The sequence below is a fragment of the Orcinus orca genome, chromosome 21 (assembly GCF_937001465.1).
Source record: "Orcinus orca chromosome 21, mOrcOrc1.1, whole genome shotgun sequence".
NCBI classification, from domain to species: Eukaryota; Metazoa; Chordata; class Mammalia; order Artiodactyla; family Delphinidae; genus Orcinus; species Orcinus orca.
This window is the reverse complement of record NC_064579.1, coordinates 2,894,416-2,917,658: the sequence shown is the minus strand read 5'-3', so window position 1 is coordinate 2,917,658 and position 23,243 is coordinate 2,894,416. Positions and strand designations below refer to the sequence as shown.

The 23,243-nt window shown below is 49.0% G+C and overlaps 1 protein-coding gene across 9 annotated transcripts in view; it reads right to left on the bottom strand.

Moving 5' to 3' along the window:
* Positions 1-23,243, bottom strand: part of ANK1 (ankyrin 1) — a 211,331-nt gene that overhangs the window by 96,968 nt on the left and 91,120 nt on the right. The gene's annotated exons all lie outside the window — the stretch shown is intronic.

Genomic DNA, 23,243 nt, shown 5'->3' with positions numbered 1-23,243 from the left:
CCGAAGCATGGGGGGCACCGGACAGCTGTGTGTTTGGGAAGAATTAACCCACTGAGTACCTATTAGGTGAAGGACATATTGCGTTACCTCATTTAACCGTCGCAGGCGCCTCTTGAAGTAGAAGATGCTATTGTAGTTGTGTGGATGGAGAAGCTGAGCCCAGGGAGGTTAAGGTCAGGACCAAGGTTACTACCAGTAAACAGAGGGGCCAGCTGACCCAAAGCCCTTCCATTAGCAACACTGACAAGATCCCCAGCCCAAGTGTGCCCAGTGCCAGGAGGGGACAACGCACGGGATACCCTGAGGTTAGAAAAAACAGAGTGTTTTCCACGGTAAGGTGCTCTTGTAAATTGGTGGAGCCACTGTGGAAAACAGTATGGAGGTTCCTCAGAAAACTAAAAATAGGACTACCATATGATCCAGCAATTTCACTCCTGGCTGTTTATCCAAAAAAACAAAAACACCAATTTGCATGCACCTCAGTGTTCATAGCAGCACTATTTACAATAGCCAAGACGTGGAAGCAACCTAAGTGTCCATCAACAGAGGAATGGATACAGAAGATGTGGTACATAGATACAATGGAATATTACTCAGCCATGAAAAAGAATGAAATTTTACCATTGGCAACAACATGGATGGACCTGGAGGGTATTATGTTTAGTGAAACTGAGTCAGACAGAGAAGGACAAACACTATGCTTTTTCACTTATATGTGGAAACGGAACCGTAAAACAAATGAATATTAACAGAACAGAAATAGATTTACAGATACAGAAAACTAGTGCTTGCCAGTGGGGAGAGGGGTGAGGGAAGGGCAAGATAGGGGAAGGGAATTAAGAGGTACAAACTACTGGGTATAATATAAATAAGATATGAGGATGTAATGTACAGCACAGGGAATATAGCCGATATTTTATAATAACTTTAAATGGAGTATAATCTATAAAAATATTAAATCACTATGCTGTACACCTGAAACTAAAAACTAATATAATATTATAAACTATCTCTACTTCAAGTAAAAGAAAAAAAGTAAGGTGCTCTTCAAATCCATTCGACAATTAGGGGAACGTCCCAAATAAATGGAATAAATAAAGATCAAGAGAGAAGGACAGGATGTTGCCGAAAAAGAGTGATCTGAAGTGTATAATGCAACTAACCTCTCCCATGTGGATGAAAACACTGGAATTTGAAGACAGCGGCATCAGAATTTTCCAGGCCTGAGACCCTCAACACCATCAGAGGACAGGCAACCTCTGCAAGGTGGAAAACGCCACACCCCTGTACCAAAGGCAGGTGTCTGGCTGGGGGAGTCACCACGGCCCCTTCTCCGAGCACAAAAATGCACACATTTTAAAGACACGGGTTACCCTCCAGGTCTCTTGCTCTGTGCTTCTTAAAACTCCTTCTCAGATTTGCTAAAAGCCTCCACATAGAGAGCTTCAATTAATAAATTATGGTTACTGGAACAGCCCTGATCATAGCCCAGTGCAGGATCTCAAGGGATTCCAAAGCATTGTTCCAACATTAATATTTAGAGAGAGAGAAATGCCCTACTCAAATGGCAGATGAACAATATGAACAATATAACAGTTTCAAAAGCACTAATTCAATTGACTCACACGATGGACTGAAAAATAGACCATTTTTAACAGCCGTGTTGAAGTGTAACCAACACACTGTAAACTGCATATTTAAAATGTACCATTTAGTAAGTTTATATATATATATATATAAAAACATCTCTACAATCAAGACAATGTACCTCCAAAATCACCTCCAAAAGTTTCCTTCTGCCCCTTTGTAGCCCCTCCCGTTGGTCCCTACCCTTGCCAGCACTTGGTACAGTTAGCCTTAATTTAGACATTCTAATAGATGTGTAGGAGTATTTCATTGTCGTTTTGATTCGCATTGCCTCATAACTAATGAGGCTGAACATCTTTTCAGGGGCCGACTTGCCATCCACATAACTTCTTTGGTGATGTATCTGTTCAAATCTTTTGCCGATTTTTAAATTGGGTTGTTTGTTTTCTGATTACTGAATTTTGAGGGTTCTTTCTAGACAGCACATCTATTTTAAAGGTGAGATGAACTGAGATCTTACACGTAAAGGGAAATGTTCAAAGTTAAATAGCAAAAATTCCCAGCCCAATTCTGATACCCAGGTAGTATAACTCCTAAGCCCCGGGTTCTTTATACCATAATTGCTATGGCTTATATACAATCACAAAGAAAAAGGATGAACTAGTCATAGTGGACCAGAAGCTGAATACAACCCATGGTACTGCTGAGAGAATGGGAGAGGGACTGAGGTATTATCAGAGGACTTGAGTACTCAGGACTGCCAAAAATTCCGTTTGTTTTTTTTTGGCCGCGTTGGGTCTTGGTTGCTGCGTGCGGGTTTTCTCTAGTTGCGGCGAGTGGGGGCTACTCTTCGTTGCGATGCGCGGGCTTCTCATTGCAGTGGTTTCTCTTGTTGCGGAGCACGAGCTCTAGGCAAGCGGGCTTCAGTAGTTGTGACACGTGGGCTCAGTAGTTGTGGCTCGCAGGCTCTATAGTGCAGGCTCACTAATTGTGGTGCAAGGGCTCAGTTGCTCCGCAAGGACTGCCAAGAATTCTTGACTCTGGCTGTGACCTCAGTAGGGTTGAGGTTTTGCAACTTAGATACGCAGAGTCGGACAAAGCCCAAGAGGAGAAGAAGGAAACAACTTCAGGCACGTTACCCAATAAGGCCTGAGGTTAAAGGACCTGGGGTGATCGACATTAAAGAAGAGAAGGCTCAAGGAGATAGCCCTTAAGATGTAAACCCCTCCAGCACTAGAGTCTGGGTCTCAGATTGGGACTACTTCTATGGTACCCCTTTCCAGGTGCCATAACCACCATGATTCAATTATAAGCTTCCTACAGGTAGAGGCAGCTTGGTTCACGTGTCCTGTATTCCCAGTCCCTCTGCTTCACTTTTCCCACCTGCTCCCCTATGTGACTAGCACAGACCTGGGCAGTGGTGCTGACTGCTGTATGAACATTTCCTCAGGTCATAAGGAAACTGTAAATCATGGGGTTACATTGATGTGGAGAAGGTTTAGATCAGAAAGAAAGAATTTTTTCCAGTGGTAAGGGATGTGACTTAACAGAACTCATTATTCAGAAAGAGCTGAATCTTTGCTGGGGATCTTCGGGGTAGCAGAGAAACGTAACTCATCATTTGATATGGTGTAGAGAAGCGCAGGATAAACTAGATGACTTGGAAGGGTTTCTTTGGGCTCTAGGGATTCAGAAAGATAAGCCCTTATTTTTTTTTTACCATTAATTGACTGTCCCTCCTCAACCCTCCATCACTCCCATACCCTTCGACAACTGCTCCTTGCCTGTTTCCTAATTTTTTTCGTACCTTAGGGCTGCACTTTTATTACAGGTATTTAGTGTACCCGGGAGATTGCCTGTGAGAATCACTGAAACCAAAGCAAACAACCAAGGCAAAGGACCAGAAAGGAATTGATGGGCTAAAGAAAAAGATGAGGGGTGCTTGGTAAGGACCCCTTGTTCTATCTTCCAGGTTCATGGCGTGTGCAGTTTTTTTCCATCGTGCTAAATATTTTACCAGCTGTCTCTGCAGTTCCTCACAGACAAGCGTAATGAGGTGCTGGAGGCTATGGCCGTGGAGTTCTTTCCTCCAGGCTATATCAGCTACATCAGGAGGAGACAGTGTGGGGAGAAGAAAGGGATGCAGCATGCAGAACCCCCGGATGGAGTGGGAGCCTGGCACGGCTCCAGGGCCCCCCTGCCACGAACTCCCCCGTGAATCTCTGGCTCTTCCAGAAACTGAGAGGATGATGCTTCTTGCTCAAAAGCCTGAAGCAAAGGATCCCAGGTGTGCGGGGCTCTCAGATGAACCCCAGGATGCTTTGGGGGAACAGAGCTTCAGGCGGCAGCCAGCCTGCACCCAGGCTGGCTCCTCTCTACAGCGACGTCAAAGCTGAGATTCAGGGCAGACCCGGGATTCCAGAGACGGGCCACCTGGCACCTCATGCCCCGAGCAGTGACCACTTCTCTCCCCCTGCAGGTCACTGGAGGGCAGAGGGTCTCCTGCTTCTCTCATTTTAATCCTCTGCAGTCAAGTCAGACTTGGGCCTCACTGAATTGCAACGTCATCATTTGCTTTTCCGGGCATCCTTAAAATACTCACAATTAGCGGGCCGCCAACAGTCGAGCTGTGTAACTTCTGATAAAGGGAAGTAACTTTTCTGAGCATGGGCTTCCTCATCAGTGACATGAAAATAACCTTCTCCTGTCCCCCACCCCCAGGTATTGTGAGGATTATGTAAAAATGCCCAGCACCACTGCGGGCGCGTAGTAGGTCCTCAGTAAACGACAGGGATGCTCTTTTGTCCTCCGCCCCTCCCTTCCTTCACCAAAGCTTGGGTCAAAGGTTAACTCCCGCCTCCCGCTCCGAGGTAGGGGGTGTGACTGATTTTGCTTCTACGCTGGAAAATTAGGGCCCCGTCACCGCTTCTGCAAGGTCAGAACACTCACGGCGGGATGCAGGCCCCCAGGCACCCCCAGCACGCTGCTGGAGCCACTGGACCTCTTGGGCTTTCTTTCACTGCATCATTTTCAATTTCCATTGTCTCTGCAGTGGAGAACCAATTCTCAGGGTGCGTGTACAGCTGAAGCCTTGCTCCCGAGCCCAGCCCGGGTCCACAGCTCCTCCCCTGCTGACAAGGCTCGCTTTGCCCCCCGCCATTCTTCTATCTGCGTCGCCCCGCGCGCGCTCAGGGAGTTGCCCCGGCCCCCCGAGTCTCTGTACGAGGCCGATAAGGGCGCGCGCCAGGAGCCCCGCCCTTTCCACAGAAAGGCTGGCTGGCTTATCACCACCTGGGGCAGCGGTTAACCACCCGGGGAGTCTGCGAACCACCTAGAGCATCGCCGGGCGGAGCCGGGGGAAATGTCTTTCGTCGTGTGTGCCCTATGGCACCCTCCTGCCCTAACCCCCTCCGCAGTTAATTAGGAAGGAACTTCACAGGATAGATGCTCCAGCTGGCGTGTTGAATGAACCAAGAAATCCGGTGTGACTCCTCCAGACCTTTGGTAGTGAGAGAGGAGAGAGAGGCGAGGGAAGAGAGCCTGGCTTGTTTCTCCGTTTAACGCTGTGTGGTGAGCTCCGCGCCAGTTCAGCTGGCGCAAGGATCCCGAGAGCGGCGCCTATTTAGGGAAGTGATCGCAGCCGGGTATCGGGTGCCACGGTGCTGGCACTGGGCTCTGTCGTGTTCCTCTTAAGAGGGTTCGCAGGCCCGAAATCTATTTTTAAACCTATGAGAAGGTGCTACATGGATTCCACGGAGGGCCAGCGTTAAACCCGAGATCACACCGGGGAGACGGGGAGAGTGCAGCTGGATCTCGGATTTTCTGCTCACGTACACACAGGGCTTCCCCTTAGCCCTGGGACCAGACAGATACTGACGGTCCATCGAAAGGATCTCTTTAGTTGCAGGCCCCTCTTGGACGTGACCTTGTGGAATTTGACTCTTGACCATGAACGCTTGAGCTACTCGCTGGGACTATGTTTCAGTATTGAGATTTTAAAAATATACCCCCGCCCTGTGAAAAATCAACATGCCTTTTTATGGGTCTGTCATCTCTCTTTTGATTTTCAAATCAGGAACAGAAACCCGCACATTCCGCCCGCCCCCCAGCACTGCACGCCCACAGTCAAGTTTGCCGATGCAAGCAAAGCCTGACCTCTGCAGGGGTCTCTGTGCTCACCCCCCGCCCTGGAAATCTCGTCCCTGTGCTGAAGAGAAGGGTGGGAAGGGGGCTCGAGGGGCGAGTCTGCAGGGCACGGGATTATTCTCCCAATAGTGAGAAGCCAACAGGCACCAAACTTCAGTTTCTCATCAAATAACCAGATGAAGGGAACACAATGTTTTATGTACAATAACAGGTTTCAGCTTCAGTATCCATTCCTCTTTTTGGATAAGAAATAGACCTGGAATTCCTAAGGCACAAACTGCCCTGAGAACAAGCACCTGCTTCTGCTGAGCAGTTCTGGGACCACCCGGGACCGCCAGACAGGGCAGTTAGGATGCGATGAGGCGTCTTCTCCTGTGCATCTCAGACTCCCCATGCCCAGCACAGAAGCCACTCTCAGTAAGTGTCTCAACTGAATGGGAGCTGCAGCCAGGCCGGGTCAAAACGAGTGTTAGCACGATCCTGGCCACACACCAGAGGCTCAGTAAACGTTAGCCAAATTGCAATCTGAACTGATTGATTCCGATTTGTAACTGTCACGTCAGTGAAAAAAAGATCAGATGTCCAGGGCTGTTTGACAGACTGTTCATTTCCCCATAAGCCATGATGGTCCCTGCGGATAAAGCCTTGGAACCACTGTCGTTTCCTAGGTGGGGAGGTTACGATCCTAGGTGGACTGGGCTGCAGGCAAGGATCCCAGACCGCAGCCCGCACCTCCCAGCTCTCACCCACAGCCTCCATGAGCTGCCAGCCCAGGCCCCACAGAGCAGCTCCGTCTCCTCACTCCCGGGACAATGGGGCAGACAGGTCTGCAGGAGTTCATACCTCTCTGCGGAGGCTGGGAAGGTGGTGAGCTTTCATGAGAGGCATCAGTATCCTGCCAAGAGCATCCCCCGTCGTCAGGTGCACTGGTCCACGTCGGACCATCATGCTTCGCTTTCCCCACAGTGTGAGGCGCTGGCTATGTTCAGAACTGACGCTTCAGAACATGTTGCCTCACTGCTGATTGCGGAGCCCAGACGCGGGGCGGAAATTACACACATTTTGGAAAACGTGTGTGAGACGCTATGCGCTGCCGGGATGGTCCCGTTGACTGAACTACGCCCGCCCAGTGCTTCCACACCTCACGGAACCTGCCCCTGTAGCCTGCTGGCACGGGGAGAAGAGTGTGATAACTGGAGAAAATGCACAACTACACTCACCTCTCACTTGCACATGCTAAGATGGAAAACGCTTTTTTTCTTTCAAATTGCCCAGTGGGCTTGCGTATTGGCAATGAAACCCATGGTTCCAGAGTTTCTGAAGGGTGCTCAAGTGTCAATTCAGACAGCCCTGCGTGGCCACCCAGTAGATCCTTTATTTGAACAGTTCTCCCTAAAGGGACAGAGCAGGATAGGTGGTGGCCCATTGCCAGCCACCTGGAGACTTTCCTGAAGAGTTCCAGAGGGGCCCCAAGTTTGTCTAGCCTGTGTAGCAAGGCTTTTCCAGATTGGCAGAGGTGGCCTTGGGACATCCACTAGGAACTGGGGCCTGGGAAGATGATGCTGGGTGACCCCTTGCATGCCCTGTGGCCCATAATACTTTACTGTAGTGACAATGCAATACAGATGAAAGGGCAGAAGAAGGAAACGATTTGAAAATAATAATAGCTGAAATTTACAAGCCAGGCACCATTCTAAGCAATTTAGATGTCTTAACACCTTTAATCCTCAACAACCACCCTATGAGGTAGCTTATTGTCCCCATTTTACAGAAGACAAAGTGAAGGCACAAAGACATTAAATAATTTACCCAAAGTCACCAGAGAGTCATAGGATGCTTGGGGTGGTGTGTGGAGCAGAGTGAAGGTGGTTGCCCTGGCTTTTGCTTGATTACATGAGCCTAAGGTATTTTTAGGGTATGTGAGAAACGTGAAGTTCAATATTCTCCAGAAAGAATTGCTCAGCCTTGGAAATTTGAGTGCAACTAGGGCCTCTCTATTAATTTGGCCATTCTCTCTAGTCAGAAAAGACCCCAGCCACTGCTCCAAGGCATGTTCAATGCAGAAATGTTAGACCACTGTTTCTATGAACCCAGGCCCTAAAGTGTTATTTGTTTTGTTTTGTTTTTAACTGAAATATAGTTGATTTACTGTATTATATTAGTCTCAGGTGTATAATGTAGTGATTCAATATTTTTATAGATTATACTCCATTGAGAGTTATTATGACATTTCGCTATGTTTCCCTGTGCTGTACAATATATCCTTGTATTTATTTTATACATAGTAGTTTGTGTCTCTTAATTCCCTACCCCTACTGGTAACCACTAGATTGTTCTCTGTATCTGCATCTGTTTCTCTTTTGTTATATTAAAGGTTTAATTAAAGATGATTGAAACTGTCCTTCCCAGAGGGTTGGGAAAATGGAGAGTCTTGAAACTATAAGGTTGACCTTAATCCCAGGCTACCCCAGTTGAGTTCTCTAGCATCATAACCGTGACTTCAATACCAACCCCTTCTGAACCAGGCGAGGAAGGGTTCAAGAAGCAGGTGCTAAGCCTGCCCAGCTGCCATGGGTGCTCAGCCCCAAGGCAGTGGAACCCTTAGGGACCCTCTGCAGTGGAACCAACTTCTCTCCCCTTTCATTCGGGCCTCAATGGTCAAGGGTCGACCCAGCTGGCCAATTGCTGACTGAAGAGGTTTCCTCTCTCTTCCCGGAGCCAAAACATTTCAAGGCAACTAAACCCAATTAAGCTACCACCCAGCCTACCTACGGCCCCCTGAAGTTTGCCATTTTTCACAACTTGACGACAGGAAGGCAGGCTCTTTCCTTCGAGATGCTCTTAAGCTCCTTTCATCAGGGTACTTAGTGGCTACCACAGAAAAGCACCTTGGCATCTGCCTTCTACTTCTTGGTCCTAGTTTCTCTTTACGACCAAGGCAACAGGGCAGATGCCACACGTAGTATCTCACACAGGCTCATCATAGTGTTCTTATAATTGAATAGAGACCATTATCTTTCTAGTTAATCCTCTGTGAATTCTGGCTGGCTTCTCTTTCGAATATCTTTTCATGCAGTATATTCATCACCCCTTTTATAATTATTTAAATGAAAAAAGGTGAGGAAAGAAGCTATAAGTCATCAGCCTGATCTACATTTCTCTACGTCCTGCTTCATCTGCAGAAAACCCCACCTACCACAGGTGAATCCTGAGGTATGTTTCTCATTTGGACATTTCAAATCTAGACAATGATGAAGCATGACTAGATGTTCCCTCTCTGAAATCTTGGCTTCATATCTTTTGAAAGAAATAAAATGTTATAGATGTATTGATGTTCTTTCCATCTCCAAAATGTTATGACTTTATGAAGACATCATTTTTACTCTAAAATCACGCTTGACAACCACTCCCATGAGCTACCTTTCAACAAGACTTTTCTTAGCACCCTGACTTTGAACTCCTAAATAAAGGAAGGATAAGTATTAGAGAAAGAAAGTGAGAAATGGGCAGTGAATCAATTATCACTAATACAACCATTATTGTTTCTGTAATGACTGAGCTAGTCCTTAGCCTTCAGAGAAAGACATTTCCAGGATTTCTGAAATCAGATACCTAGAGGCCAATCAACATTTCCAAGGGAAAATCATTGTCAATATCAACATCGACCTTTAGTTCCACGAGCGCTTTTAGGGTGGCGGTAGCGGAGGTCAGTTATCGACACTGCAGGACTTAGTGGTACTGATAAGTCTGCTTCTCCTCATTCATTTACCCTTCCAGTCAAACTGCCGAATTGCCATGCGCAATCCGAGAACACGATGGCAGACGCGAATAAGCATATTCTGTGGTTCCTAGCCTTGGGAAGATTGCAAACTAGTAGAGGTGAAAGATGTAGTTATATGGAAAATACATAGAACAATAAATGGGTTAAAGATTCAGTAAGACAATAGCTCAAGAGATGAGTGTATGATCTCTTGAATGTATGATTAAAAGGAAATGAGGGACTTCCCTGGTGGTTCAGTGGTTAAGAATCCACCTGCCAATGCAGGGGACAGGGGTTCAAGCCCTGGTCCGGGAAGATCCAACATGCCACGGAGAAACTAAGCCCGTGTGCCACAATTACTGAGCCCGCATACCGCAACTACTGAAGCCCACGCGCCTAGAGACCGTGCTCTGCAACATAAGAAGCCACCGCAATGAGAAGCCTGCGCACCGCAACAAAGAGTAGCCCCCTCTCGCTGCAACTAGAGAAAGCCCACACGCAGCAGCGAAGACCCAATGCAGCCAAAAATAAAAATTAATTAATTAATTAATAAAAAAAGGAGGAAATGAGAATGTCCATCGACAGAGGAATGGGTAAAGAAGATGAGGTACATATGTACAGTGGAATATTACTCAGCCTTAAAAAAGAAGGAAATAATGCCATTTGTAGCAACATGGATGGACCTAGAGATTATCATACTAAGTGAAGTAAGTCAGACAAAGAAAGACAAATATCATATGATATCACTCATATGTGGAATCTAATTTTTAAAATGATACAAATGAACTTACAGAAACAGACTTAACAGATATCTAAAACAAACTTATGGTTACCAAAGGGGAAAGGTCAGGGGGAGGGATAAATCAGGAGCTTGAGGTTAACATATACACACTACTATATATAAAATAGATAACCAACAAGGACCTACTGTATAGCACAGGGAACTCTACTCAATATGTTGTGATAACAGCCTATATGAGAAAAGAATCTGAAAAAGAGTAGATATATGTACATGTATAACGGAATCACTTTGCTGTACACCTGAAACTAACACAACATTGTAAATCAACTAGCCTCCAGTAAAATTCTTTAAAAAAAGGAAATGAGAGTTTCGAACAAGAAGTTCCAGGAATTCAAAGGAAAGGTTGAGATCGGAGGGGAATATGGCGCTCGGAGGAAACCTTTTATTGAGCAGTGAGATTTGAACCAAGCCTTAAGGTCTGCCAGTTTTTAGGGAGTCACCGGGATCAATTTCAATGCTTATTTGGAGCCCCCTGTGTTCCAGGTGTTTGGTTCTAGAAGATAAAGGGAATGCATTCTTCCAACAGAAGGCGGGGATCCAGAAACAAGCACTTGTCAATTAAAAATATGTGTTAGTCAACAAAATAAATATGCCTACTCTAGGAAATGGTGTGAAAATTACGTACAAGAATAATTTATTTCTAACGATAGTACAGCCTTTAAAGTTTGAAATGTCTCCCATCATGAGGTTGAAGGGAGTTTCCATCCCTCACAAAGATGGTTATGCAAAGAGGAAGATGAGATGATAGTTGTTAGATTCAATTCTTTCCTTAAAAAATATTTGTGTGCCTGTTAGGTGTTGGGACTGTTGAGGACCCAGCATTTCCACAGACAGAGAGAAAACCTGCTCTCACAGAGCTTGCCTTCTGATGGGAGAAGGGAAGTGGTTAGGGCAGTAAGTAAGACACAGGTACACGTCTCCTATGGGGAAGTGATAATTGCCAAGCAAGGAAAGGGATGGAGAGCCATGTGGGATGCAGCCCTAGACACACGTGGCCTCTCTGAGGAGGTGACACTGGAGCAGGGGTCTGATTGCAGGCAGGGATGGACATTGTGTGTCTGGAAATGCAAAGTTCATGAGAGGTAAGCTTGATGCAGTCAAGAAACGCTCTAATGCCCTCCCCACCCTTCTCCCATCACAGGATACACCTCTTGCCGGGTCTGGAATGCCCTCCCCTACACCCACAGATTCTATGCGTCTTTTGATGCCCATGGGACCAGAAGAGGTACTGGTAGAGAAACCAAAAGAAAGAAAAAGAAGTAACATTTTGGGGGTGCTTACTGCATGCTAGGCACTGTTCTAAGCATTTTACAAGTGTGAACTCATTCAATCCTCACAGCAACATCGGAAGGTAGATGCTCTAATTGTCCTTATTTTCTGAGCGGAAAACGGGGGCACAGAGAGGTTAAGAAACTTGCCCAAAGTCACACAGCACATATGGGGTAGAGTCAGGATTTGAACTCTGCAATCTGGAGCCAAGCCCACTGCTGTAAGCACTGTGCTCTAGGGGATGATGAGACTAGAAGCATAGAAACCCTGGGGAACTTGGAGAAAGCAATAAACAAGAGATGGCAGGTCTGGCTGGGAAAGAGAGGAGAGAAAGCCTGGGAAGGTCTCTGTTCTCTAAGGGCAGCTTGGTGTGTTCTATGGCCGTGCAGATTGCAGGCACTTGCTCTAGTGATCATCTCTCATTTGCTAAGTGCCACCTCTGTCCCAGAGCCCATCAGGGAGGCTGCAGTCACAGACCTTCCTGGGTCTTCCCGGGACCTCACCTGGAACGCAGCTGGCTAATCAGACCAGCTCGGAGGCCCAAGTTCACCTCCTCTTCATTTTGAACCAGTATCTTTCCATGATTTCCTCTTGGACTCTGAGTCCATAAATAGAATGAACATTTTTCAAGTGTCTGTAGGAGTTTGTTGAGTTAACCTGCGTGACTCATTGTGAAAGCATCCAGCTTCTTCTCCTCCCCGGGATGGGTTGACACATCCTCCTACATCCCAACACCCCACCCCGGCGGCGGAGGGGGGAGCAGACTCCTCTGTGTTACTAGAGTCTTCCCACCCACGTGACTGATGCTTCTCGGGCCACAGGGGGTGGTTTTCCTAGACTCCAAGGCCGCAGTGGCTCCAATACTTGCCCAGGGAATGGGTGTGCATCTGTGTGCATGTGTATGCACGCGTGCACACGCGCATGTGTGTGTGACTGTGTGTGAGTGCATGTGGACCGTCACTGTCGGGGCAACCTCAGACGTGGAGACAAGCAGTGGGTCAGAGGGCGTTAGGCTCCGGGGCTGGGGGCTGGGTGGGGGGAGGGTGCTGAGGGGGGCAGTGGCCTGCTGGGTTCACCGTCTTTTCTGTGGGTGGATGTGTTGCAGTTTTACTAGAGAGGTTACTGGAAGCGGGTAAAGGCAGGTGGGCTGGGGAGGAGGCCACACCACGTGTAGGGCGGAGTGTTTTCGGCATTTAACGTCTCACCATGCCTCACTAGAAAACGGGTGGAATCCCTAACCAGCATTATTCAAGAGACACTAGAAAACGGGTGGAATCCCTAACCAGCGATGCTCAGGAGAAACGTCTCTGCCCTGTGCTTCTACATTGGTGGGAAGTCTCCCTCTCTGGGAAAAAAAAAAAAAGTCATCCTTTTATGTTTTAACTGGGGGGAGTCCGTTTGGGAGGCTCGAGAGAGGAGAAGAAAGTCATTGGAAGTTGTGAGGGGAGTGGGGTTCATGTGTGCCCCTCGCCCCGAGCCTCGTCGGCACCTCCACCTTCCCTGCCCTCTGCAGTTTTCCTAGACGGTCAGCAATCTTTGGATCGTCCACAAACAATTAGGGGTGCTTCCCTAATTGCTTTGGAATCCCCCTAATTTTTGTGTGATCCGAGAGATCCCCTTCAGGCCGGGTACCACAGGAAGCATCCCCTCCCAGCAGGGGTGCCGCCTGCCTTCTGCTTGGGGGCCACACCCCAGGGATCCCAGCAAGACCACCTTCCCAGGTTCCCTGACCCTGGTGCTCAGGCTCTGCTCTCGCCACCTTCCCTCCCCGCCCTCTTTTTACTTCCACCACACACACCGCTCTTGCCTTCTGCAGAGGAGTCAGCCTGCAGTCGTTCCTAATCTCAACCAGAGTGGAAATCAAAAAGCAAATTCGGAGTCGCACGCTCTGGGTGCAGATGGAAAGGCACAGATCTTGGGACCCGGGAACAACCCTTCAACTCTGGGTCTGGAAAGATGAAGTGATGGGCTCCAGGTCACAGGTCGCGGTGGAAGTAGGACCAGAAACCAAGTCATCCGTCCTCTGGTCCAGTACCTTCCACACCCCTGGATGGCCACACCCCTTCTCCCTGCCATTCCTGGGTGGGAGTGTGCTCAGGACATAGAGCTAGAACCAACGGGCCCAGGAGAGGGGAGCAGGGGAGGGGAGGCACAAGGTCCCCAAGGCCCACAGGGCCAAGTTCAGGTTCCATCCCAGAGTCCAGGGCTTGGCAGGGGAGAGCAAGTGCTGGGAGTAAGGAGCAGATTGAGCGGGGGCTGGGGGCCCATGGCTGTTCCCAGCTCACCTGCATGAGCAGCTGGGGAGGCCCCCCTAAATGAAGGCCGAAGACAGAGCAGTCAGAGACAGCTCTGGCCAAATGGGGAATGGAGCTAAGCAACCCAAGGATGTAAATCATTGGTACAAAACAGGAGCTCAGCCAGCATATGCTGAGTCCTTGGTTTGGAGACGGTAGACCCTTCATATGCCAGATACCAGCTTCTTGTACCTGGCACCAGCCTCAGGGTGCCAGGAGCCCTCCGGCACAGGGATGTGCCTGCCACGCCCTCATCCCCGACAGGAAGTCACCCCCCAGCCCACACCAGTTCCGGGAGAGTCTACCCCTGCTCTGAGGCTGCCTGATGGAAGGAGGAATATTTCCTGCAGGGCTGTTAAACTGAACATGCACACTCTCAAGCCCAAATACAGAGCCAGAAAAAATAGAGTATGTTGTAGAAACGCACATCGGTGTTGATGAGGATGTGCCTGGCATTCCCTGGTGGGTATTTCAAACTGGGAGAGCAAAAAGCTGCCATCCTTCAGGCTTCCTAATATCACCCCTGCATGTCTCCCTGGATCTGTTTGCCGGCAAGCAAGTCACCCAACCATTCCGCTCTGTCTCCACCTCCGCAACATGAGACCTTATTTCCCAGCGGGAGTGGCATACCGAGTGAGTCACTTCTGCGTCCTGCAGGTCTGTCCCTAAATATCCGTACCGCCCTCCCACCCCCCAGGTACTTCCTAACGCCAATGGGGGAAAGGTGCTGCCTGCTGAGAAGATCTCAGGGGGCATCTCTTGGATCCTTAGTGAATCAAAATCTGAGCATTTTATCTGAATCAAAAGATAGCACATCACATAAATTAATTTTTATTTTATCTTACATGTTTGGAACTAGGACCTCTCTATCTCTAATGACCTATGCAAATCTAAGTAAATAAGATGTAACCCTGGGACTTCCCTGGTGGCGCAGTGGTTGAGAGTCCGCCTGCCGATGCAGGGGACTCGGGTTCGTGCCCTGGTCTGGGAAGATCCCACATGCTGCGGAGCGGCTGGGCCCGTGAGCCATGGCCGCTGGGCCTGTGCTTCCGGAGCCTGTGCTCCGCAGCGGGAGAGGCCACAACAGTGAGAGGCCCGCGTACCGCAAAAAAAAAAAAAAAAAAAAAATGTAACTCTGGATCCCAAATTAGATGAAAGAATTCCATCCTATTCAGCTTATAAAATTTCAAGGATTTCATCGACTTGATCATTAGACACCAGCTAATCAGAACGTCCCAAGATTTTTAACTGCCGTATATACTAAATGGTAGAGGCATTCCTAAAATACCCACACTGGAAAAAGCTCCTTTGCTCATCCCAAATCCATTTCCCCTGATTGAATGATTTTCTCATTTCCGCAGAGAGCTGTTAAACCAGCCATGCAAGTATCAAGGCCCCACAGACCCAGCAGGAGAAAGAAATTAGAGGACGTTTAGATAAGTCAACCCCCTAACAAAGTAACTGTGCACCGAAGTGAACGCAGCACATGGAGTGTTTGTTAACCGAACCCTGCTTCCGGGCTGAGTCATGTATCTTATCATCACGTCATTCAGGGCTATCATTTCCAAGGTCATCTAAGGTCATCTAAGTCCTCCCCCCGGTCCACCTAGCTCCTCTTCCTGACCTTCTCGACAGGCCTCTGATCAAATCCTTCCCTCTTTGGAGAGTTCTAACCGTTGGAAAGTTCTTTCCCATTCAAAATTTGGACCCTACATATGTACTCCAGCAATCGATGTCTGCCCTGAAATGAAAATCTGAACACCATCCTCTCCATGGAAACTGAGACTCCATTTCCCAAAGTGTGTTCCCAGGAACACCAGTCTTGTGCAATGTCACCCACTGCACCCCAAGGGTGCGCTGGCCAGGTAAGCGTGGGAAATGCAAACTTTATCCTTAGAGATTCAAAAACAATGGAGCATATTAAGGCTCTGAGTCTTCTTGGGGAAACCCTGATCAGGGGTGTTTAAGCCCATGTTCCCCCATGGCATTTGACTCTATTTATTTTCGCCCACGTGAGGAAAGGCTGGTCATTTCACTCTGACTGATGTCCAGCTAGTTAAGCCTTATAACACTTCATTGCTCTGTTGCCCTAGCCTCCCCGCTTGACCCCCGTCTCCTCGGCCCCCATGAACTAATAACATAAAAACAAGAACTGCAATAGCAAACTATATTTAGTGGATTCCTTCCTAAGGCAGAACATCCCTTGGGGATGTAATTAATCAATTCCATAATTCTCCTGTCTGGGACACGTGAACGGGATTACATCTTCAGTTCTTCAGTAAGACCTGTGAAACGATTCAGTGCTACCACATGGATACTTTGTTTAGGTGATTGGTGTTTGTCATTAAATTCACTGACAAGTATGAAAGGTAAGGAGAAAATTGGAAACATTTTTAGGTACTTTCAGCATGTACAGTATATCCGAGTCTATTCAGTTAAAGCTTTTTATTTCCTTTTTTTTTTTGCCTTCCATGGAAGTTTTTATATATTATAATTTTCCTATGCACTTGGGAGCTAGCTACTTAAAGAAGTCCCACAGCGAGGCTTTTGCAAATTAGGTAAACATCCTGCCACACACCTGGTTTTTGAGTTCAGATGGGCACCCGCTTACTGAGGTGGTCCTGCTTTGGTTTATAGAGCACAGGGGGCCCAATAAGCCTGGGCTGAAGGAGTGAGTAGAGGGGGTGATGCGAAGGGTCCAAAAGCCAGGCCTGCAGGATCCCGCCACAGAGCCACACACTGGCACCCTGGAGTCAAGCACTCAGCCAATGGGCTCGACAGCTCCCCATGAAATGCCACCACAGGACCCGGCAAGATGGATGCCAGCCGTCCCCAGCCCCTGCCTCTCCTTTTGAGCCTTCTGCTTCGGCAGCTCGCATGAAAGCAGAATAAGGTACTGGCTCAGAAGCCAGGCCCTGGGGCCAGCTTTCCTGGCCACTTATCCTACTCCCACTGCATACTTGCTGTTGCAGCCGTGGGCAGATTCATCTCTCTGTGCCTCTGTGTCCTCAGCGTCACACGCAATGACCTCACAGAGCCGTGGCTGGGATCCTGTGTATCCTGAGAATAGAGCCTGTAGGTCATCCCCAGGCCCTTCCTGGTCCCCTTTCCAGCTAAGCTTCCAACCTGACCTCATACCTCCGTTCCTGTCCTGCCCCGAACCGACTGAAGATGAGCTGACCACTCAGGGCTGTCCACACACTCTGTTCCCTCCCTTGGGACACCCTTCCATGCTCTCCTCTCCCTCCACCCTCGACTGTCTGCACCAAACCTGTCCCTTACAGCCAACTTGTACTATCTCTGTGGAACTTCCCTTGATTTGCTCTGCTCGAAGGATTCTCTCTCTTCTGAATTTCCAAAGCCTTTTATCCCTCGTGGCAGGTTCCTTCCTTCTTTAGAATCTTGTGGTTTCTGTACCCGCCTCCTCTCCCCTTCCCGGCTGCAAGTGCTTTTTTTTTTTTTTTTAAATAAATTTATTTATTTTTGGCTGCATCAGGTCTTCGCTGCTGTGCACAGGCTTCCTGTAGTTGCGGCAAGCGGGGGCTACTCTTCCGTTGCAGTGTGCAGGCTTCTCTTGTTGCAGAGCACGGGCTCTAGGTGTGCAGCCTTCAGTAGTTGTGGCACGTGGGCTCAGTAGTTGTGGCTTGTGGGCTTTAGAGCTCTGGCTCTGTAGTTGTGGTGCACGGGCTTAGTTGCTCCATGGCATGTGAGATCTTCCTGTACCAGAGTTCGAACCAGTGTCCCTTGCATTGGCAGGCAGATTCTTAACCACTGCGCCACCAGGGAAGCTCCTGCAAGTGCTTTAAGAGTGGCCACCCCAGGCTTAATGTCTGCAGCTCCCCAGGACTTTCCCCATCTCAGGAGCTCAGTAATCACTCACCAGCTTGGGAAATGATCCAGAAAAAGACTCTGAAGGAACAGGAGCGAGGGCAAGGCCTGCTGGGGATGAGGGAAGGAGGAAATTTCAGAGCAAGGTCTCCATGTGGGAAAGGCATGATGGAAGGGAGTCTTCAGGCAGCTCTGCATGCCACCCTGGGCCCAGGCACAGCTGCCTCAAGAGGAGACCCACTAGATCATGGGGGACCCCAGAGACAGACTCCCCAGCTCAGCCATCAGCAATTTCTCTAAGGAGGGCACACCTGCATTGTTACACAAACAAAATTAGACACCAACAAACAAACACTTTGTTGACTTTCAATCAACAACTTGAGGCTGAAGACATGGAAACAACCTAAATGTCCATTGACAGATGAATGGATAAAGAAGACGTGGTACATATATACAATGGAATATTACTCAGCCATAAAAAAGAATGAAATCATGCCATTTACAGCAACATGGAGGGACCTAGAGATTATCATACTAAGTGAAGTAAGTCAGCAAGAGAAAGACAAATACCATATGATATCACTTATATGTGGACTCTAAAATATGACACAAATGAACCCATCTCCAAAACAGAAACAGACTCACGGACATAGAGAACAGACTGGTGGTTGCCATGGGGGAGGGGTTTGGGGGAGAGATGGAGTGGGAGGTTGGGGTGAGCAGATGTAAGCTATTACATAGAGAGTGGATAAACAACAAGGTCCTACTGTATAGCACAGGGAACAATATTCAGTATACTGTAAATAACCATAGTGGAAAAGAATATAAAAAAGAGTGTATATATTACATGTAGAACTGAATCACTTTGCTGTACAATTGATCGTAAATCAACTATATTTCAATTAAAAAAAACAAAAACCTTAAGGCTGCTCTATGCACTACACACTCCAAATATATCCCATTTATTCAACAGCTGGAGACAAAGTTCCCAGTGGCCACTTTGGTGATGAATGGGGTACGGAGAAAGGGCGCAGACAGGGATCCTAATCCCAGAGCATCTATTTGAGCTTTGCTGTGTGCCCGAGACGTGCAGGACAACCTACTAACATGAACTCAGTGCCTGACACGAAACTCCTTCATGGTCCTCGGTACCAAGTGCATGTTTTCAGATGGAGAAACAAGCACTTTCAAAATGAAGTGATTTTTCAAAACACTACAGGAAGAGAGTTTAGATGGCGACTGAAAACCCAAACCTCCCAGCTTGTCAGTTCACCACTCCATCTGCAAATGTTTTTTAACCAAATCTGAGAAAGGCTGCAATTCTCCTTAAAGGCTGTTTCAACGAGGGAGGGGTCCATAAGGAGAAGAACAAAGGCAGCGGTGGAACACGTGCCACTGACTTGTCATTCAGTGCAACAAACTCCACACATTGTCGCATTTCACACACACACACACACACACACACACACACAGAGGTCAGAGGTGGTGTTCAATGGTTATTCATTTTTTTTACACCGTAAATATTTATTTATTCGGTCCAGAGCCATCCCAGTGCAGAGGTGCATTGCCTGCTAGATGAGGACACAGCCTGGGGAGGACAGGAGGGCGGCAGGGTCATGGGAGCTGGCGAGGGGGGACAGTGGGACCCTCTCCGGCCCAGAGGAGGGTGGCATTTGGATGGGCACAGAGAGATGGGGGTGGAGACAGGCCCGGCCCAGAGCCCAACAGTCCTGATTTGTTGGTGATTCTATCAAAACTTCGGTTGGGGAAGTTGGGCTGGAAAGCTCCATTCTAACAGGGACGTGCGTGGCAACTCACACAGGTGTGGCGATGAGGCAGCCTCCACTGCCTTCACTTCAGTGCCGGGGGGCAGGGGGCTCCATGTTCCCACAGACCGGGGTCTGCGCGTGGACCCTGCCACTTCCTGGCTCTCTGACCTGAATTTAACCCCTGAACCTGACAGTGGCAGCCAGGAAAGACATGTGCTATAATCTCACCCCCTGAGAGTTAACCAGCAAAATCAATACCCAATGCACAGCACTGGTTTGCTTCAGACGTCTGCTTGACAGATTGGATGTCTCTCAAATAAATAGCAGTCAGAACATGGCTCACCTGAATACGCCTCAAACAAAGAAGAAAAGCAGAGGGAAGAAAAAAACAGCGATGGCCAGAAATGGCTGCTCTTAACACCCCAGCCCTCCCCCGCCTGGCACCCCGGAAGACGCTGCTAATTTATCACGATGCTTCCCCACGAGCCTCACAGTGGCTCAGAATCTCTCAGCACAGCACCCCAGGCGGCTGCTACCAACCGGATCGGCGTTGACACAGGCCATGAGACCCGTTTGCTACTGCAGTGTTGTTTCACAACGTGTAACGAGTGTGATGCTCTCGGCTGTGGGGCAAGAGTAGATCGTCAGGCCTCACCACGGTCTCGATGACGTGTTCAAGATGATTTCGCCCCGTTCCTCTGACTGCGCGCTCACCAGACACTGCTATAACTGACTGGCCACTTAGATTCTCTTAAAGGGACGAATGCACTGACCAGAGAACACAAGACAGCAGACACCAGAGGACCAGAAAAGCCATCCTTCTCCTTGTGAAGTTGGTGAGCCAGTACCCACACCAGACTCCTGTGGGTTGAATTAGCATTAAGTCACTTCCCAAACCTGCTTGTCCTCTGGTTGTGCCTCCAAATCAAGTTGCTGAGACTGCAAGCTGAGGACTGGGTCCCAGACCACAGGGGCACCCTTATGATGCCCCAGACAGCAACCTTATTTCCTCGCCCTTCCCGGCTGCAGCAAGACCCGGTTTCCTCGTCGGTAATGCGGGTAGTGATTCCTGGTGGGGCTGCTGTGAGCACTGCATGAGCTGAGGTGTGTGACTCGCACAGCGTGGTGGCTGGTACCCTCAATAATGTCAGCCGTCCGTCATCCTCTTAATTAGGACCTCATCCAGTCTCTCCTGGAGAGGGCGACGTTTTCCTAACTGGTTTCCACTCCCCACCACTCTGATGGCCCCTCTTCCTCTCCCGGCCAGAGCCAGCGTTCCAGTCGTGACACTGTCCTACCCAAAGCCCTTTGCTGGCTCCCCAGCAGCTGTAGAAGAAAGTCCAGAGTCTGAAGCTGCCGCTCAGAAACATTCACACTCCAGCCTCCAGCATCCTCTGCATCCTCATCCGCTACCACGGTCCACCACCTGCCCATCCCCGAGCACCGGCCTCCCGCCCTGGCCACGCTCATGACCATGCTTCCTCCGATGCCCGCGCCTTCCAACCTCTGTGAAGTTCTGCTGGTTCTGCCAGGCCCGTGCAAAGTCCTCTTCCTCTGCGGCGCTTCCCTGATCGACTCCCTTGTTCTCCCGACGAGCGGACCTAATTCTGCCTCATCCCAGTCCCCCAGTAATGGCTCACTTACCACTTCTTGAGGATTTTTTAATCTTGTTTCCTGCTCAGCAGACTCTGTTGACCTGAATTGAAGATACACTGAAGGTAGAAAGATTTATTTATTTTTTTAATTCCCAAAGTTCTTGGCATGTTGGAAGTTAGGAGTCCAGAGCCGGGCGTGTGATTCCCCCAAAATCGTAATAACCAACATTTCCTGGTGCGCCAGCCTCCGATCTCATGCACAACTGCAGGACAACCACCGTTGTCTCCAGTTTACAGAGGAGAATGTGGAGGTGCGGGGAGGGTTTATAGCAATTTGGGTATATAAACAATTTGGTTTTTCACCAAGTTGCTGGTTGAGCAACAGCGGAATAGAAAACGGGTCTCGTGGCCTGTGCCAACGCCCATCCGGTTGGTAGCAGCCGCCTGGGGTGCTGTGCTGAGGGCTCTGGAGCCACTACGAGGCTCGCGGGAAAGCGCGTGTGATAAATTAGCAGCGTCTTCTGGGCGCCAGGTGGGGGAGGGTTGGGGTGTTAGTGCGAGGGGCATAGCAGCCATTTCTGGCCATCTTGTTTTTCTTTTTTCTTATCTCTGTCTTTTTCTTCTTCCATTGAGCCGTAATCAGATGAGCCATGTTCTGACTGCTATTTATCTGAGAGGCATCCAATCTGTCAAGGAGACATCTGAAGTGAACTAGTTCAGGGCGCCACCTAGAAAGTGGCAGAGCAGGAATTCTAACCCAGGTGATCAGGCGGCAGAGCTCAGAGGCTGGACCACGGCGGTCACAACGTCAGCCTTTAGTGATGCTCGTGTGAGACCCCTTGCCCTGCACAGCTTGGGCATTGGGGTGCAGACCAGTGGGGAGATGGGCACATAAAATAATGATTTCAGCATGACCAGTACATGAGATGAGGAAGGTTCGCACACGTGAGCATCGTCTATAGGGTGTTAGGAAACAAACAAGAGCCGGGAACCTGGCTGTGGGACTTGGGCCAGTCCCACAGAGGACTGCTCAGCCTCTGCTTCCTCATCTGGAAAGTGGGGATAATAATACCCACCTCGTGGGGTGGTCTCGAGATCACATTCAGATGAAGTATGCAAAGCAAGTGCTGCATTACTCTACATAGATTAATGTAATAATGCAAAACTACATGATTCCGCACAGCGTTTGAAAGTCTAGTGGAGGGCAAGAGAGAAAACCCTGGGCACCGGGGCCGAGAAGCCCAGCAGACTCCTGGGCTGACAGCACAGCCACCTGGATGGCATGTGCATGAGGAGGGGATTCAAGCTCCACGTAACTCCACCACTGGTCCCTACTTCCACTTTTAGTCCAACATCATTTATCAAACTCCACACTGTGACAGGAACCCAGACCTCCTGGAACCCACATCCTAGGACGTGTGAGTACCTCGGAAGGAGCCATGGGCCCAGGCACTGTCCTAAGCGAGGGGTGAACTTTTCCTCCCTTTAGCCCCTCTATCCTCCCCTCACCCCTCTCCGTCCCATTCCAGGAACCTGCCCTAAATCCCACTCCCCGCTTTTGCCTAATCCTCGGCTAATCCCACAAGATAAGAGTTAGATCCTTGCCTCTGCACGATTCGAGATCCTATTGGAAAGACTTAAGTGTATGCAATGAATGGGAGACTTTCAGAGATGAAAATCCCTTTAAGAACCTACGGGATGCTTTCTAATGGTGGAACTTCGGGCTTCACAGCTGAAGGGTACCTTTATTTTATTTATTTATTTTTTGCGGTACGCGGGTGTTGTGGCCTCTCCCGTTGCAGAGCACAGGCTCCGGACGCGCAGGCTCAGCGGCCATGGCTCACAGGCCCAGCCGCTCCACGGCATGTGGGATCTTCCCGGACCGGGGCACGAACCCGTGTCCCCTGCATCGGCAGGCGGACTCTCAACCACTGCGTCACCAGGGAAGCCCTGAACGGGGCCTTTAAATCACAGCACTTAGACAGACATGTCAGCCAGCCCCGGGGGGTGACATACAGATGACACCCCCCACCCCGAGCCATTCCCTTCCTTTGGAGAAAAAGAAAACCACAGGTACACACCATGACCCAGCCCACCGGGGAGGTTGCCACAGTGGAAAAGAGAGTGGAGCCCAGAATGGGTTTTCAGAGCAACTGGAATTTGTTCTGATGTTTGCAAATCATCATCCCCTTC